The sequence below is a fragment of the Acomys minous genome (assembly GCF_964271855.1).
Source record: "Acomys minous genome assembly, chromosome: 6".
Lineage (NCBI taxonomy): Eukaryota > Metazoa > Chordata > Mammalia > Rodentia > Muridae > Acomys > Acomys minous.
The window spans coordinates 80170522-80186809 of record NC_140487.1 but is presented as its reverse complement, the minus strand read 5'-3'; the positions used below and the strand labels follow the sequence as shown (position 1 = coordinate 80186809).

At 44.1% G+C, this 16288-nt stretch overlaps 1 protein-coding gene across 7 annotated transcripts in view; it reads right to left on the bottom strand.

Moving 5' to 3' along the window:
- The window catches only part of DNAJC6 (DnaJ heat shock protein family (Hsp40) member C6), a 157882-nt gene that overhangs the window by 83159 nt on the left and 58435 nt on the right, over window positions 1–16288 (bottom strand). Inside the window, exon 1 of one of the 7 annotated variants that reach the window (XM_084787383.1) lies at window positions 153–171. The exons of the other annotated variants lie outside the window; for them this stretch is intronic. The gene's annotated coding sequence lies outside the window, so the exon portion shown is untranslated. Of the gene's footprint in view, window positions 1–152; window positions 172–16288 lie in introns of those variants that run through there. 7 annotated transcript variants of the gene reach the window in all.

Genomic DNA, 16288 nt, shown 5'->3' with positions numbered 1-16288 from the left:
CGTGCACACACACACACACACACACACACACACACACACACACACACACACTCACCAGTTACCGAGATGTTTGTTATTCTGAAACATCTAGCTTTCCAGTACCCCTTCTAAAGAGTACCTAGTCCTGATGTGGGTTGGAAAATTCAGTTTACCATAGAGAAGTGTCTTCTTCACAGAGTACCCCATTCTTGATTTTGGATGCATAACCCATCCACCAGGCTGGTAAAGAAAAAGACACAAAATGTAAAACTCGAGGCTATCATCAAAGAAAAGTCTATGAGCAATCAGAGCCTATGATCTTTAATCAGTGCAGCAAGGCCAGGCACAGGTCTGGTACCTGGTCCCAGGACATGCTGAGAGGCTTTATAAGGCCATAGCCACTAACATAATGGACATGAGGCAGCAAGCAAACCAAAACTTCCAACTTGGCATCATACCAACATGTGGCCAAATCCCTTCTTCATTTAGCTATAAGATGCCTGTGCCTCAGCTTCCTCACACACACACAAAGAAATATCTCAGGCTAGCAAGATGGCTCAGTGAGTAAAGGTACTTGTTACCAAGCCTGACAACTGGAGTTTGACTCCCCCAGAAGTCACATGATGGGAGGAGAGAGCCAGCTCCAGAAAGTTGTTCTCTGACCTCCACATACATATTACAGCATACACACACACACAGAGACATAAATAAAATGTAATCTAAAACATTTACAAAGAACCATCCCAAGGAACACAGTACAAGGTGGAACAGAGGGATAACAGACCCTTTGTCAGTTGGTCCTATTTCATCTGATCTGAGCTCACACTCAGCAAACGGGTCAAAAGACACGACCTTTCAACTTGGGCTCATGAACTATTTAAACAACACCTCCTGTTCAAGTTATTATTGGAAGAAGTGTCTAATTATTGTGGAAACACAAGAAGACTTTCTGAAGTGTTAATGAGCAGTTCTGAGTTGTTTGGCATCAAAGTTAGTGGGCAGTGGCCTTAGGCTCCCTGAATAAATACATAGGTGTTCCCTCATGTCCCCAATGAATGACTTCAGGAAGCTACTTTACCTCTCATGAAAATTTGATCTATAAGTTGAGGGTTAAAAGAAGCAGCTACCCTCTAGGATTCCCCTAAAGACTAAATAATGCATCGTAAGTATTAAATAAACCCTAGAAAATAAGTAGTAAGCCCCAAAATAAATGGCAGGTGTTCTTAACATTGCAACCTTCTCGGGAATTATTCTGGATTGTAATCTTTTGTGGAATCCTGATCATTTCTAGAAGGCCCTTTTGCACTTTTTCTAGAACTCGACATGCTTGGTACTTTTGTTCTTCTACCAATCAACCAAGGCTTGTGGTCCCAGAACTGACATGTAAAGGATAAAGCAGAGACATGTCTGTGAGTCCAAATCTATTTTGGTCCTGTAGCTTCCTACAATAAAAAAAAAAACACATTTCCCAGGTTTCCCTTCGGCTTGCTGTGGCCATTGTGATTAAGTTTGATCAGTAAGCTTTCAATTTGCAAGCTATTTCTAGGTGAACTGAAGAGTACCATCCCCCTTTGTCTTCACACTGGCTAGATAACAAACACATTGGCTCCCCATCCTAGATAAAGGTGATGAAAATAGCAGCCTCTGGGTTGCAAAGTGACAAGAATGGAGTCTGGGGCCCTTCCTACTTTATAGGGTAGAACATCCATTCAGAACAGACATTTATATGAGCAAGAAATAAACCTACAATCATGATGGGTTTTGCTACATGAAGTTAAACCTACTACATTATAAATACTGTAGACAATGTGGAAAAGGCCAAAGTGTAGATGATGGTTATGACACCGCCTTGGCGCAGAGTAGGACCTCATATCACGTGTAGAATTTCTGTAGGACTCAAGGCAACCAACACCAAATTTGGACAATTGAGGTCAGCCCCAAAGGCTGGAAAATGGCCACAGAATGAGCAGGGTGATGAAAGGTCAAGAAAACCCATGTCACAGGGGAGGACTGGAGCGAGAAGGGGGAAGGTAAACCAGGGCGACATGATAAGGTTGCAAGTCACCCAAGGGTGGTAAGTTGAACAGGGCTCCTCTCTGCACTCAAATTTCCTCATCTGAAATAAATAGGTAAAACAAGGCGATAGCTATGCCAGGGAGGGTCTATAGAATCTATAGATTCATGGAAACTTGTTTCAGCAATGGCTAAAACAACAGCCTGCATGGATATCACACCGAGAGTGGGTAAGGGAAATTTCCACTAAACATCCGACCTTCTTAAAATCAGGCTGGGCCAGGAGCAGCATGTGGATTCTCGCCCACAGAGCCAGTGTTGACTATTGGACGTTCCATGGAATTAAGCATTTCCAGAGAACTCAGCTCCTGTTTGCAGACTAGAAAGGGCAGCGGCTGGGAGAATGGCACTCTTGAACTTGGCCCTGTCAACTGGTACATGATCCCAAACAGGTGCTCACTTTTGCATTTCCTCACTTTAAAACCAGGGGTTATAAAGCACAGAGTGAAGTAAAAAGGGTAATGCACAATGTGCACACAGTCCAGTGCCAGGCTCATGGCTACTCAGAGCACTCAGCGTTGTCTTACTTCACAAATGGAGAAACAAAATGTGATGAACTCGAAGGATAAGATCCGGGTGTTCTGATCAAGGTATGAACAGGTAGAGAGCTGGAGTTTCCAGGCAAAATAAGTGGCCAAAATAAGTCAGAGCTCACTGGAAATACACCGTGGTAGAGAAGCAGGAGGGAGGGGCTGGAGGCGCAGTTCAGTGGTAGAGCGGCTGCCTACCATGCTTCAGGCCCTAGGTTCAATCCCTACTGAGACATAGAGTGGGAGACGGAGACAAACAGACATAAAGAGAGATGAAAGACCACTCAGATCGGGAAGAAGAGAGAGCTAGCGGCTCCAGGCACACATGGGAGGCATGGGTGTGGGTGCCATGGTGTTGTGCACGTGAGGCTTAGAGGCTTGGTTGTGAGTCGTCACTCTCCACCTTGTTTGAGACAGGGTTCTGTTTGTGAGTTCAGGGACTGTCAACTCAGGTCCTCGGGCGCCTCACCCACTGAGCCATCCCCAGCCCGGGGTTCTACCTATGCGCCATGACCAAGTGAAGAATGTTCTGCAGTAAGAAAGATACGGCGCATAAGCAGGACACCCGACCAAGCCTCAGAGGGCCAAATAAGAGCTTGTAGGGGAGGAGTGGGGAGAGAAATCAGGCTGGTGCTGTTTCTGGGTCACGGTGGGTAATTGCTGCCCTTCTTCACACTTTAAAATGTTCACATTCTCAGTGACCAAAGATTTCAAAACCTTTCCCTACTAGGTTCTAGAATTTTGGCTTCAAATGAAAAGCTAAAATAAAGAAAGAGCCCGATTATTAGTATTAGGTATAAAAAATAAATTTAAAAATATGTGTGGGTGTGGTTAGAGAAGAGCAAGCCCAGGTTTCTTGCGGTTTTGAAGTTCTTGCGGTATTGATTGTGGTGGCAGACTGTGGAACCCTCAAATGGGACATAATATAGGACATAACACACACTCAAACCAAGTAAAGCCAGGGCAAGCTTATGTCAAACAAACCAGTTTCAATGTCCTGGATGTGGCTGGTCTTGAACTCACAGCAATCCACCTGCCTCTACCTCCCAAGTGCTGGGATTAAAGGCGTGCACCACCACCACCTGGCTTCCAAACATTCTTTTGTAATATTTTAGTCTACTTTCTTCACTTTTTAAAAGGAGATGCATTTTCATAATGATTATTTTTCTCTGTGTATATGTGTGTAGTTGAATTTAAAATATATAGTTTGTTTCTTTATTCTATTTTTATATCTTATTAGTTACAACTTCCTTAACTATTGTAATGGCTATTTAATAAGACTTTATACACATATCTTAATTTTCTTAATCACTCTCTTATTGCAGAAATGTTAGACTGCTCTAAGATTTTCCTATTATAAGTAATTCCTCAGTGAATTCCATACAGCCAGTATATAACTGGAATCAATGAAAGCAAATCCTCGCTTGACACAAGAGTTAGAACACAGAGTAGAGAGCATCCGACCAAACATTTCCCCTAAAACAAGCACACACACACCCACACACAAGTAATTCTGAAGTCACATAAATTGCATGTCTAGCCTCACTGTAGGGAAAGCAATGAGCAGATTCAAGCCTGAGCACCAACCTTGCCCGGGGCTACAGCTGACCGTGTGAAATCAACAGAGAAGACAGAAATGAAGGGAAACAACAGAAAATCTGCTTAAGATGTGAGAATCAGATAGACAAGGGCTTCTATCCCCACTTTCTGAACTGAAGATGTAACTTAATTACTTTAATCCTGTTTTCATTTATAAACATATGGACCTGTTTCTGGGCCTTCTGTAAGTGCCCGTCTTTTTAGTGACAAGATGAATTGCTGGTGTATGCAAATGCCACTGTTCTGCACTATACGCAATGTCCTTTCCCCTGGGAGCTCTTGCCTACACTTCAGAGTAAATGCTAGCACCGTCTTCAGGCTGCCTCCATTAAATCTCATCATCCCTTCTTGCCCCTCGTAATTACCTCTCTCACATCTGGTCACACCTACACACACACCTGTCACAACTGTTCTCAAGGGAGCAACTGGAGGGTCAGCTTGTTCCATTTTCAATTTTAAGGAGGTCTCTGCCGACTGCTGGTACCCCAAGAGAGGCTCCTCACCCCAGCTATCCCGACTGCAGCTAGTAGGCGATAAACAGACAAGTAATGCCTAAAGCCCATCAGATCCCCTCCTCCCGGGACAGACAGATGATGAGCGCTGGTTGCAACATGCACACTAGGGATCCTGGGGGCAGCCATATACACAGAGAAGATAAAGCAGTTTGTCTACAGAAAGGAAGAACAGAGCACAAAGCAAATGTGTGGAGAAAGAAGTCAGGAGGCACCGCCAGGAAGCTCGAGGCTCCGCGATCGGAAGCCAGACTCCATGCTCCGGCCCCGGGGGGTTCATCACAACTCCCTTCCTTTGGTTTAGAATTAAGACAATTCATATTGCACCCAAAGATGATTATACTGAGACATGAAAAAGGCTCGGTGTTTTGTTATTGTTGTTGTTGTTTGTTTGTTTGTTTTTTGTCTTCTATCTTACCATTCTATTCTTTCCTTTCAAAATAGTCTTTCCAAATTTTATCAGAAATGCTTAAGTTTCACTCAGCATTTCAACAGACCCCAGATACAGCCTAGCCGGGAAGGACTCCCCTTGCCTGTCAGATTCTTCTGAGCATGGTGTCTGTGCTTGCCAACTGTTCCCTAACTATTCTTGAACTTGCCTTTCCAGCGAGGCCTCAGTTTCCTTACTCTAACCCACTCAAAGCAAATCCGCTACCTCACATGACCTAGCTCTTGCAGAAATCACAATGGAAAAAAAAAAGATAAACAGAGACAGGGACTCAATACGTAGTCCATGCTGGTTTAAGAAAAACAAGGAATTCCCTGCCACACGTATAAATAGATACCACTTTCTCTTTCTCCTCTACAGGTCCTGCTTCAAAGGGGGTAGATTAGAAGGAGCACGGTGGTGAGACGGGATCCAACGGAACCCTGAATTTTACAGTCATACATTACGTGCTATTGAGGAGGGTAGGCTAATCCTCTAAAAGAGGAAGTTCTGCCTTCAAATTTTCTGCTGAATTAGGCTATGCTGGGCATCCCATGACATAGCGAACATGGCCTAAGTCTATCTTGACTACCCATTGGCCTCTTCAGCCAAGGGTTCCAGGAGTAAGTGTTCTGAAAACAGATAGCAACTCAAAGTATAAAGTGCCCCAAAGCTTACAAAGAATGCCAGGATGACTATAACCAAGAAACTGCTCAAATTCTTGAGAATAAAACAGGATTGGAAACCCTCAGAGGAGCAAACATCCACCCTATGGAAGTTCACTCGCACCTGTAGACCAGTTAGCATGTAGCAGCATCTTGCACAGGGTAGGGAGTTCACTGGGTCTTTTTTCCACCTGAACTTCCTCGCAATCTAACGGGAGGTGTTGTCATCTTCTTTATCAAGTGAGAAGCACAGGCTCAGGGGTGAAAATGAGTCCCTCCAGGTCAACACCGATCAGCAACATCAAAAGCTTGATGCTGACTTGTTGCTCAAGAAAACTAGAAGCCATGACCCAAGAAGATCCATGAAGTCAAGAGAAAAAAAAACCTTTGCACTCACACTCCCAAGAGTTGATAAGCAGTGGAACAGGACAAATGCTAACCCCACAGTCACCTTGGGGAGCCCAGCTATGCTCATCTGAATTTTCTAAGCTGTCTCCATGAATACGCAAATTGTGAAAATCCTTACAAATGCATGCAGATTCACTCAAGTCACATATGTGAGCATGTCTATTCATTTGTGTGTGACTTATTAATGAAATAACAATCACATGTAACAAAAATAGTTCCTGGAAATACCAATACTTAATGACAGTTTGAACCTAACCATTATCACTCACCACAGCAAAGATTAAGACGTGTGGCCACACTCAACTCTGAGGATACGATAAGACAAGCATCCTTATTAGAGTTGGTACTAGGTTTTCAGCAATACAGCAAACTATCAGTGTGCCTGCCTGTGTTCCTCTGGTTTCCAATTCTGGATCAATAACTTTCCCACAGGTACAATATACAGAAGAGAGTCTATGCCAGTTCTATGGATCCCATTATAGATTGTATATGTATATTCAAATGTCATACTATGCTTCATAAATATGTACAATAATTGTGTGTATATTAAAGGTATTTCTGTCCAAAGACACTAGCTGCCTACCTACAAAGATCAGAGCAGCCATTAGAGAAAGTAGGGTACATCCTTAGAGCCTAATTGTGGAAAGTTGCCCATAATATCATGTTAAGTAAAATTTGAACTTTTATAGCAGGACACAAATGAATGGACTTCACACCTACATGGACATGAGGGAATCTGCATGTGTATGTGGGCTTGCACACTTTTGTACAAGTATGGAAAATTTTCTAAGTGAACGCAGAAACCACACATATTGAGACTAGGGCTAGGGTAAACAGAAACGGGTTTTCACTTTTACATATTTTTCTGACTGTTTTGCATTTCCTTTTTACAAACATGCATGTGCCATATTATAAACTGAACCAGGCTTGTGGGAATCGGGGGGTGGGGTGGGGGTGGAGCTATGAGACAAGAAATCTGGTTCCTGTGAAATGGCATAAGGTATAAAAACAAAGCCAGACATGAAACAGGGAGTGGGTCTGTTACAACTGCTCACAGAACGAGACCGTGTGTGGATTCGGCGGCCTCTGTGTGCCGGTCACAGCACTGTCCTAGCACATTCAGAGACAAAGGCAGCATCCTATCCCCACCGGGGGCTTCAATGGCTCCATTTTAAAACCAAGAAATACAGTGAAAATTCAGCTCTATTTTCAAGAAAATCTACACATTTTCCTGGCAGTTAAAACCTGATTTTCTGTCCCTCCAGCTGAGACAGCATAGCCACAGGGTACCCAGAGTCTTGACTCTTTTTGCCAGACCTCTGTCACAGCTCATTATGTCTGGAGGCCTACGCTTCCTCCTCTTATGTCACTCACTCATTTCCCCACTGTAAGATCTAAACATGACAGGGCGCAAACCCAGGCTGAAGATGGTGGGGATCCTGCTGGCCAGGCGGCTACACTCGTAGTGGGGAAGGGGATTGTGCAGGACAGCTCTCTCAATCTTCTGCTCAATTCTGTAATAAGTAGTAAACATTCTCATCCCAAAGGAGCTGAGTAGAAAATAACAAGGAAAGACAGGTTCCATCTGACTAAAGCAAGACCATACTCTTCATGAGATTAGAACCCAAATGCCCTAAAACAAGTCAGCCTTGAAGTTTATTTTTGTGTATGGAGGAGACCAGTGGAAAAGGATAAGATGAAGCAGAGAGAATAATGACGTGTGTGTATGACTAATGACGTGTGTGTATGACGTCACAATACCATTTATTTATACGCTCTAAAGGCAACCATGACAGTGTATACCTCTGATTCCAGAATTCAGGAGTCCAAGGCAGAAGGATCATAAAGCTATTCTGGGCTACATAGTGACACCTGACTCAAAAAACTTAATTTAAGTCTGGCTTCTAATGCGAATGTGTGTAAATTACTGGCTATCTGTAAAGCCACGTTTTTTAACCAAGCAGTCAACATCATCTCCTAAGAACACCCAGGGCCGCATTTGTTAACATCCCCCCGCCCCTCCACCCCCACCCCACCCCCACCCCCCGCCCCTCCCCGTTCACCAGGCATCAGTGTCTCTGCCACATGCTCCTTCCCAAAAGCTGTACCCTCCTCCAGATCATGCACTCACTGTTGTCATGTAGTATGGTCATGAGCACATGCTAGAGCTCTGGGTAATAACAGGCGACATCACGACAGTAGTCCCCAAAGAATTATGTCACCTCACCACCATCTTAGCTTGAGCAAGCACACTAAAATATTCACGATCATCAGAAGCTCTCAGCCTGCACCCATGAAGGACAGTGCAGCCGCCAAACCCCTTCTGCCTGCTATTGTTTTTCCTGCCTGCCTCTTTGTCAGTTTCTTGCATGTTAGTTCAAAGCGTGTCTCCTCAGAATGGGCCTTCCTGCCTCCCAAAACTGAGTTCTTCCTCAGCATAGCCTATAGCCATTTATCCAGCCCCAGGGAAACCCACAAAGGGCAAGCTTGACCTCACAGCAACTTCAGCTTCTCCACAGCAAACTAGAAGCCAAGAGATGTCTAGGGATGAACAGATGAGGTAGCACTGGCTGTAAATGGGAATTCCTCCAAGGTGATTGCTCTAAGTGACAAAGCCAGAACTGAAATTTGGAGTTTCTGACTCCACCCTCTATATGCAACACACACACACACACACACACACACACACACACACACACACACACACACACGAATAGCATCCACAAATCTGGACTTTAAGAGAGACTTCTCCAGGCCTCAGCCATGGGTGGGGGAAGAAGGGCAATGGTTTGTTTTCTTACAAAGATGAGGGAAGAGAAGGAAAAGTGGGAATCTGTAATCGGCATGCTTTGTTTGGAATGAGTGAGCACACTTCCCCCCTTCCTGTGATTGAACACACCAGCCTCTGGGACACTTAGGAAATTGCTCTTCACCAGGTCATAGTGTGGAACATTTTGCTAATTGAAGCAGCAAGTGAAACTGTAGGGAGATCAGATACAGTTACCCAAATTGGAAAGTAACACTTGTGTTTACTCATGTCAGTCCACAAGCTGCAGGTTAAGGGCCCAGTCAGTCACACACACACAGAGACACAGACACACACATGCATGCACACATGCACACACATACATGCACACACACACGCGTGCACACACAGACAGACATACATACATGCACGAGCGCGCACGCACACACACACACACACCATGACTGCCACTATGCATGCACCATTCTGTACACTAAGTCTCCCAAACACACTCTCACTGAGAGGAAGGGAGGAGACACAGATAGGAGAAGGGGAGGAGAGGAGAAAAGGGAGAAAGAGAGAAGTAAAGACACAGAAAAAGAGAGAAATGAGGGAGCCAAAGGTTGAAGAGGATGGAGAAAGAAGAAGGAAAAAAGTTAGGAGGGTCTGTAGAGCATGGAAAGAAAGGCAGAAGAACTTGAGGAAAGAGAAATAAGGATAGCTGCCCCACTAAGATTTTTTTGCCACAAAGCTCATGCAGCCAAATATTGACTGGTACACCCAGTCCTTGACAACCTCTAGGATCAGGGTCTGTTTCCATGGAGACCAGGAATCCATACTCTCAATAACTGTCTTCCATGCTTCTCTGGTGTTTCATCTTTCTTACTGTGACTACCATCACAAAGCAAGGAAGCAGAGCCCCGTGCTTAGCTAGTGAGAACAAACAAAGGACAGCCAGCCACCCTGCACCTGCCCAGCTCCAGCCAGTGCCACAGACTCAGTTCTGGCATCTCCACCTATCAACCCTGGACCAAATAGTCTCATTTAGTAAGCAGGGAAGCTGAGGCGTACTAGAGACCAGTAGCACAGCAGTTTAGATGATAACCTAAGGGGCTGGAGACACAAGCCAGGGTAGTGCCAGCTGGCCTGGGAAGATGAGGCAGACCTACAGTCATAGCACGGGAGAGTGGATGCTGAGGACCAGATTGTGGGGGGCACGGGGGCTCTGGGAAGGCAGCAATTCCAGCTGGCCTGGCAGCAGGAAGCAAGGCAGCTTCTGGTGCGGCAGCGGTCATCTCTTTCTCTACCCAGTGATGTCTGCTTTCAGTTGTCAACGGTAGCCCTGCCTAGCCCTCCTATTGAACAGCGACTCTTTCTTCAGCATTCTCAGGCAAGGCTGCTATTCCACCACACAGTCGCCTCGCAATTCTAGGGTGAACTTCTTTCCCAGCAGAGTACTCTAAAGTCAGGGGCAATTAGCCATGTGCACCGACCTCCTGTCAGCTCCCAGGTGTGGCTCTACCCTGCAAAACAACAATCATTTTCTGCACAGGCGAACCTAACAATAAGTAGACCAGTTGTGGCCTTTGTACTGTTGATTCTACATATGGTTGCATTTTCATTCAGTTTCTATCTTGAATGCCTTTTAAAACAATATCTGGGTAAATTATTGAAATAAGATATTTTAGATATAGATTATGATCTGTGATATAAAGCAATTAGAGGTGGAGAATTTGCCAGATCCCTTAGCACAAATTATGAGATTTCCTAATTCCTTGAACCATGGAGGACGTACTCCACAGACTCTGTTTCTCCATCAAATTCTCCAGGTAAGTCTCAGGAAGAATGATTTCATACAAAACAATGGGGTTTTAGTTTCTCCATAACTTAGAAACTTTGCAGCAAAGGAACACATGGTCTTATCTCCTGGATTCTCTTATTTACTTCAAAGTCACCGTTTTTCTCAAAAAAAAAAAAAAATCAGATCTGTGGATTAAAGTCATCTCTGGTCAAGAAAGAAAGTGAAAGAAAAGGTGACAGAAAAAAAGAAGGGAGGGAGCTGGGCATGGTGGCGCACGCCTTTAATCCCAGCACTTGGGAGGCAGAGGCAGGCGGATCGCTGTGAGTTCGAGGCTAGCCTGGTCTACAAAGTGAGTCCAGGATGGCCAAGGCTACACAGAGAAACCCTGTCTCGAAAAAACAAAAACAAAAACAAAAACAAAAAGAAGGGAGGGGAGGAAGGGTGAGACAAAGGGAAGGAAGGAGAGAGGGAAGGAGAAGAGGAGAGAGGGCATTTTAGTTACTATTTTTCTGTTTACAAAAAGCTACCTTTATCATGTCAAACAATAAGTTGCAGGTCTTTCGTCAGAAAGCACTCTTCAGATATAATGTTTATTCCATTTCTGCGTTAAGATGCTCTTGAGGCGTGGTGGTGCACACCTGTACTTCCAGTACTCTGGAAGGCAGAAGTAGGCGGATCTCTGTGAGTTCAAGACCAGCCTGGTCTACAAAGCAAGTTCAGGACATCCAAGGCTACACAGAGAAACCCTGTCTTGAAAAACCAACCAACCAAACAAACAAACAAAGGCACTCTTGAGAGCCTGGATGTGTCTTAACCATCTTCCTTCTCTGAACTCTTGTACATTAAAAAGGCAAAACAAAACAAAGCTCATTATTGAAATGGTCAAGTTTCCTGCCACAATTTCACTTAAGTGTGGACTCATTCCTGATCAAATTTAGGTATATAATTATTTTTAGGTTTGCCTGGGAAATTTCCATTATAAATGCCCTTTTTAAAAATTCAAAATCTGTTTCTGCTTTGTTTTATTCAACAAGTATTTGTCAGGCTGCTAAAACATGCCAAGCAGTGCAAAGAACACAAAAGTGACTAAGAGACTAGGCCTCGCTCTGAATGTTATCTACAGCCTAACTGGACACAGCCACACAGTGTGTCACAGTTCAGTACCATGAGAGCCATTCAGGGAAGGCCAGGCTGATGAGGCACAGGGACCAGGAGTACCACAGACTACCACAGAACCAAGGAGCGATGGCCGACAGGAGCCTCCAGATAGCGCTGGAACAAGATGCTCAAAGCCAGCGGGGCAAGTGTTTGCAAAAGATCAGAAGGGGGTGGGTAGCATCCTCCAGCCTGGGACAACAGTGAGTGCTGCCAAGCTGGTGTGCAGGGGCCCCACTGGGCTGCTGGTGTCCAGTTCAGAACACCATGCCTTTCACCCCAAGAGCACCAGGGATTCATTTTCCTTGGCAAGGTTTTATTCCATCAATTTTAGAGACCTGCACCAATTACATTACTCTCAAAGTGTCACCTCGAGGCTCAAACAGCCTCGTTCTGGGCTGCTTCAGCTCTGTCTCCCTCACGCCTGCATCTTAAAAATTCCTTATGCTATATGTAAATAAGGACGACATATCTGTCACGTTGGAGGAGATTCAAAATGAAAAACAACTACATTCGTTCCAGTTCCTTCAATCATTCATATTCCACCTTGCCTCAGACAGAGAGAGACAGACAAAGGGAACTGGCCACAAGCCCTCCTTTGTGCTCTCAAGGGCATCTCCCTCCAGTGTTCTGCTCCCTGAGGAGTAAGTGAAGCCACCTACCCAGAGACGGCTAGCAGAACCCCTCCGCACCTCAGTCACTTCCAGCCAGGAAGGAGGAAAGCAACTACTGCTCTTCTCTCTCAAGCAGTTTTTTAACTACATTTTTTTTTTCATTAGCTATTTGACCACAAGACAAAGAAATGGCTTTCACTGTGACATTGTCATGCACACTTATTACACTCTGTTCTCACTCCCACTCCGCTGCCCTGCCCATGACCTCCATGCCCATCCTGCTAGTTCCCTTCAACCTGCCCCCTATAGTTATCCCATCTAGTTAAAGATAACCTGGGCATTGTGCTCTCTGACTACCCCATCACGCATCACACATTCCTTTAAGCATCTTTCCTCCCCATCATAGTCCACTTTTTCCTTCCATGTCCTACATTTATAGAAGAAAAACATGCAATATTTTCCTGAACCTGACTTTTTTTTTTTTGCTTAACAAAATGAACTTAAGTTCCATCCATTAAACTGTAATAAAAATCACCCTGTAAAGTTAACAACAAACTTAATTTTTCTTTACAACTAAATAATATTACATTGGTGTGTGTGTGTGTGTGTGTGTGTGTGTGTGTGTGTGTGTATGTGTGTGGTGTGTATGTGGGTGGATGTACAGTGTGTGGATGTGGTGTGTGTGTGTGTGGTATCTGTGGTGTGAATGGTGTGTGTGTGTGTGTTATCTGTGGTGTGTATGGTGTGTGTGTGTGTGTGTATGGTGTGTGTGTGTGTGTGTGTGTGTGTGTGTGTGTGTGTGTATTCATTCATCTGTTATGGACACCTATGCTGGTTCTGTCACAGCTACCAAGAATGATACATGGGCTGGGGAGATTATTCAGTTGGTAAAGTGCTTCCTTTACAAGCTTGAGGACTTGAGTTCAAATCCCAAGAACCTATTAAAAAATAAAAGCTGGGCAGAGAGAGTAGAAGAGACAGGTAAAGTTAGTCACTGGCCCGGAGCTTGACTCGGTTTTCATTAGTTGTTTGTTCAGCATACAAAGAAATGATTTTTACTGTGACCTTTTCGTGCATACATTTTATACTTTGTTATTTTCCCACTCCACTGCCCTGCCCACAGCCCCTCTCCCTGCCTTGCTAGTTCCCTTACTACCCCACCCACTTGACTTAGTCAGTCTCAGGCCAGTGAGAGACCCTGCCTCCAAGGCGGAAGAATCCTGAGGAATGACATCCAAGGTTGCCCTCTGACAGCAACATAAACATGCACACATGTACTCATGTGCACACTTGTACTCATCTACACAGACACATATAGTGCAGCAATTGCATGGCTGTGCAAACATCTCTATAGCAAGTTGACTTACAGTCCTTCATGCCAGGACTATGGTGTAGCTGGGTCCTGTGGTCATTTTGTAGTTATGATTTTTACCTCCACACTGACTTCCATAGTAACCACATCAGTTTACACTCCTTCCAGGTGGTAGTAAGGCTTCCTCTTTCTCTACACTCTTGCCAGCATTTATTGTCATTTCTCTCTTATGTAATTCTTATGAAGGTTAAAAAATTCCATATGTACAGTATTTATCATGATGCTTGAATCCTATCTGTTTTATTATTAAGCATTACTGGATAATGTAAAACACATATATAACTGGAATAAAATTTGAATTTGCCTTTTATTACATTTTTTTAATGTATTTATTTATTATGTATATGACATGCACACCAGAAGAGGGCATCGGATCCTATTAGAGATGGTTGTGAGCCACCATGTGGTTGCTGGGAATTGAACTCAGGACCCCTGGAAGAGCAGCCAGTGCTCTTAACCTCTGAGCCATTTCTCTAGCCCCTAAATTTTTGATATTATGTATAAATGTGTGTATAAAATATATTTTATGTGTTGAATGCACACACATGTTATATGTTCAATGTCCCTTTAGAAATCCTTCATTTTAATTTTCTACTGTTTGTGTGTATGTGTGAATGCAGGCATGTGCTTGCATGTGGCGGGGCGTGGGGGCACAGGACAATCTTGAGGAATCAGTCCTCTCTTCCCACCTGGTTTCTGCCACAGTGCATACTCCAGGCCACCTAGTCTGCCTCCCTTCTCTTTGTAATAATGCTGTGATGACAGATGCATGCCACCAGATCTTGCCATTTTACATGGGTCCTGGGGGCTAAACTCAGCTCACCGAGCTTGTGTGGCAAGCAGCAGGCACTCTTCCCCACTGAGCTGGACCCCAGAAACATTCAACAGGGGCTATTTCTGAGGCCACAGACTAAGGAGCCAGAGATGAAAAGAGATTACTTTCCATTTTTCAGTTTGCTCCTTTCTGTAATCTTTAATTCTTTTTTTTTTTTTAACCAAGAGTTCCAGAACCATTTATAATGAAAATCCCATTGGACGAAAATCACAACTATGAGTTTTTTTCCAATCTTAGAGTAATAATATGGAAATGACTTGTGTGGAAAATAAACAGGTGAAGAAGGTGGGTTTGATTGGTCCAGAAAAGAGACCAGGCCAAGAGAAGTCTTTGTTCTCAAACTGTCAAAAGGCACCACATAAAAGAGGGATTAGCGGCACTCAGAGGAAGGGGAAGCAGGCTATCTGGATGTGACCTGATAGGTTGTGGTCATCCGGTGGGGGAGGAGGTCTGGGGAGGGGAGTAGGTTGGAATAGGGAGGGAGGGAGGGTGGGAATGGGAAGAAGATACAAGGGAGAGAATAACAATCAGGATGTAATCTGAATAAATTATCATAAATTAACATTAAAAAATAAAGGAGGGATTAAATTTGTTTTATAACTGAAGAACAGAAAGGTTACTTCTGCTCCAACACAGAAAGGACTCCAAGAGCAATCCAAAGACACCGCCTCTGGAGGCCCAGCATGCTCCACAGGGCTACAGGGCTGTGCCTGGGAATCTGGTTCCTTGAGAGCTTGTTTGGAGGCTTGACCAGGAGCATGTAACTGCTTTTACATCCCTGAACCTGATCAAAGACTGGCCCTCTTCTATCAGGAAAGGCCATCCTCTTCAGTTGAGCTTGCCATTTGGAGAAGGATGTACATGCAGAGGCGAGGGAAGATGTGGACACCTGCCTAGCCAGCCAGATCAGACGAATCAAGCCCAGTGATCAATTGGAGAAAAGATACCACAGCCATATTGCTCTCACATCCAAGAAAGTTCAGCTCCTAGGTTTCTCCTTCCAATTCGAAGAGTTCTTGCAGGACTAAGCATTGGAAATTTGAACATATTTTGCTCCTTACCTATCCCATAACTAGTGCATAGTGAGATTTGCCTTCAAAGTATAAAATCTCTACATGGAATCAAATAAAAGAGTATTACACATATATTTATTCATATGACTTATAAAGTTACCCAAATATATATGCATTTCATGATACTAAAACACAATTCAGAACGTGAATACTACATTTAAACACCCTGAACATATAGTATTTACTAAAGATAATTTTTATTTCCAGATAGATTCTTGCACTCAATTTTTTAAAAAAGTATTTTAGCATTCTTCCTGTATTAGTCACTTTGTGCCACTGTGACAAAATTCATGGTGTAACTACTAAAAAGGACAAAAGGTTTTTTTGGGCTTATGGTCTCAGAGGTTTCAATCCATCGTGGCAGGGAGAATGTGGTGTAGTAGAGCCACTTACACCATGGCAACCAAGAAGCAGAGAGAAGGGAAGGGCTGGCCCAGATGGGACCACCAAAGGCAGAACCATGAAAGCTACACCTGTGACCCACTTCCTCCAGACAACC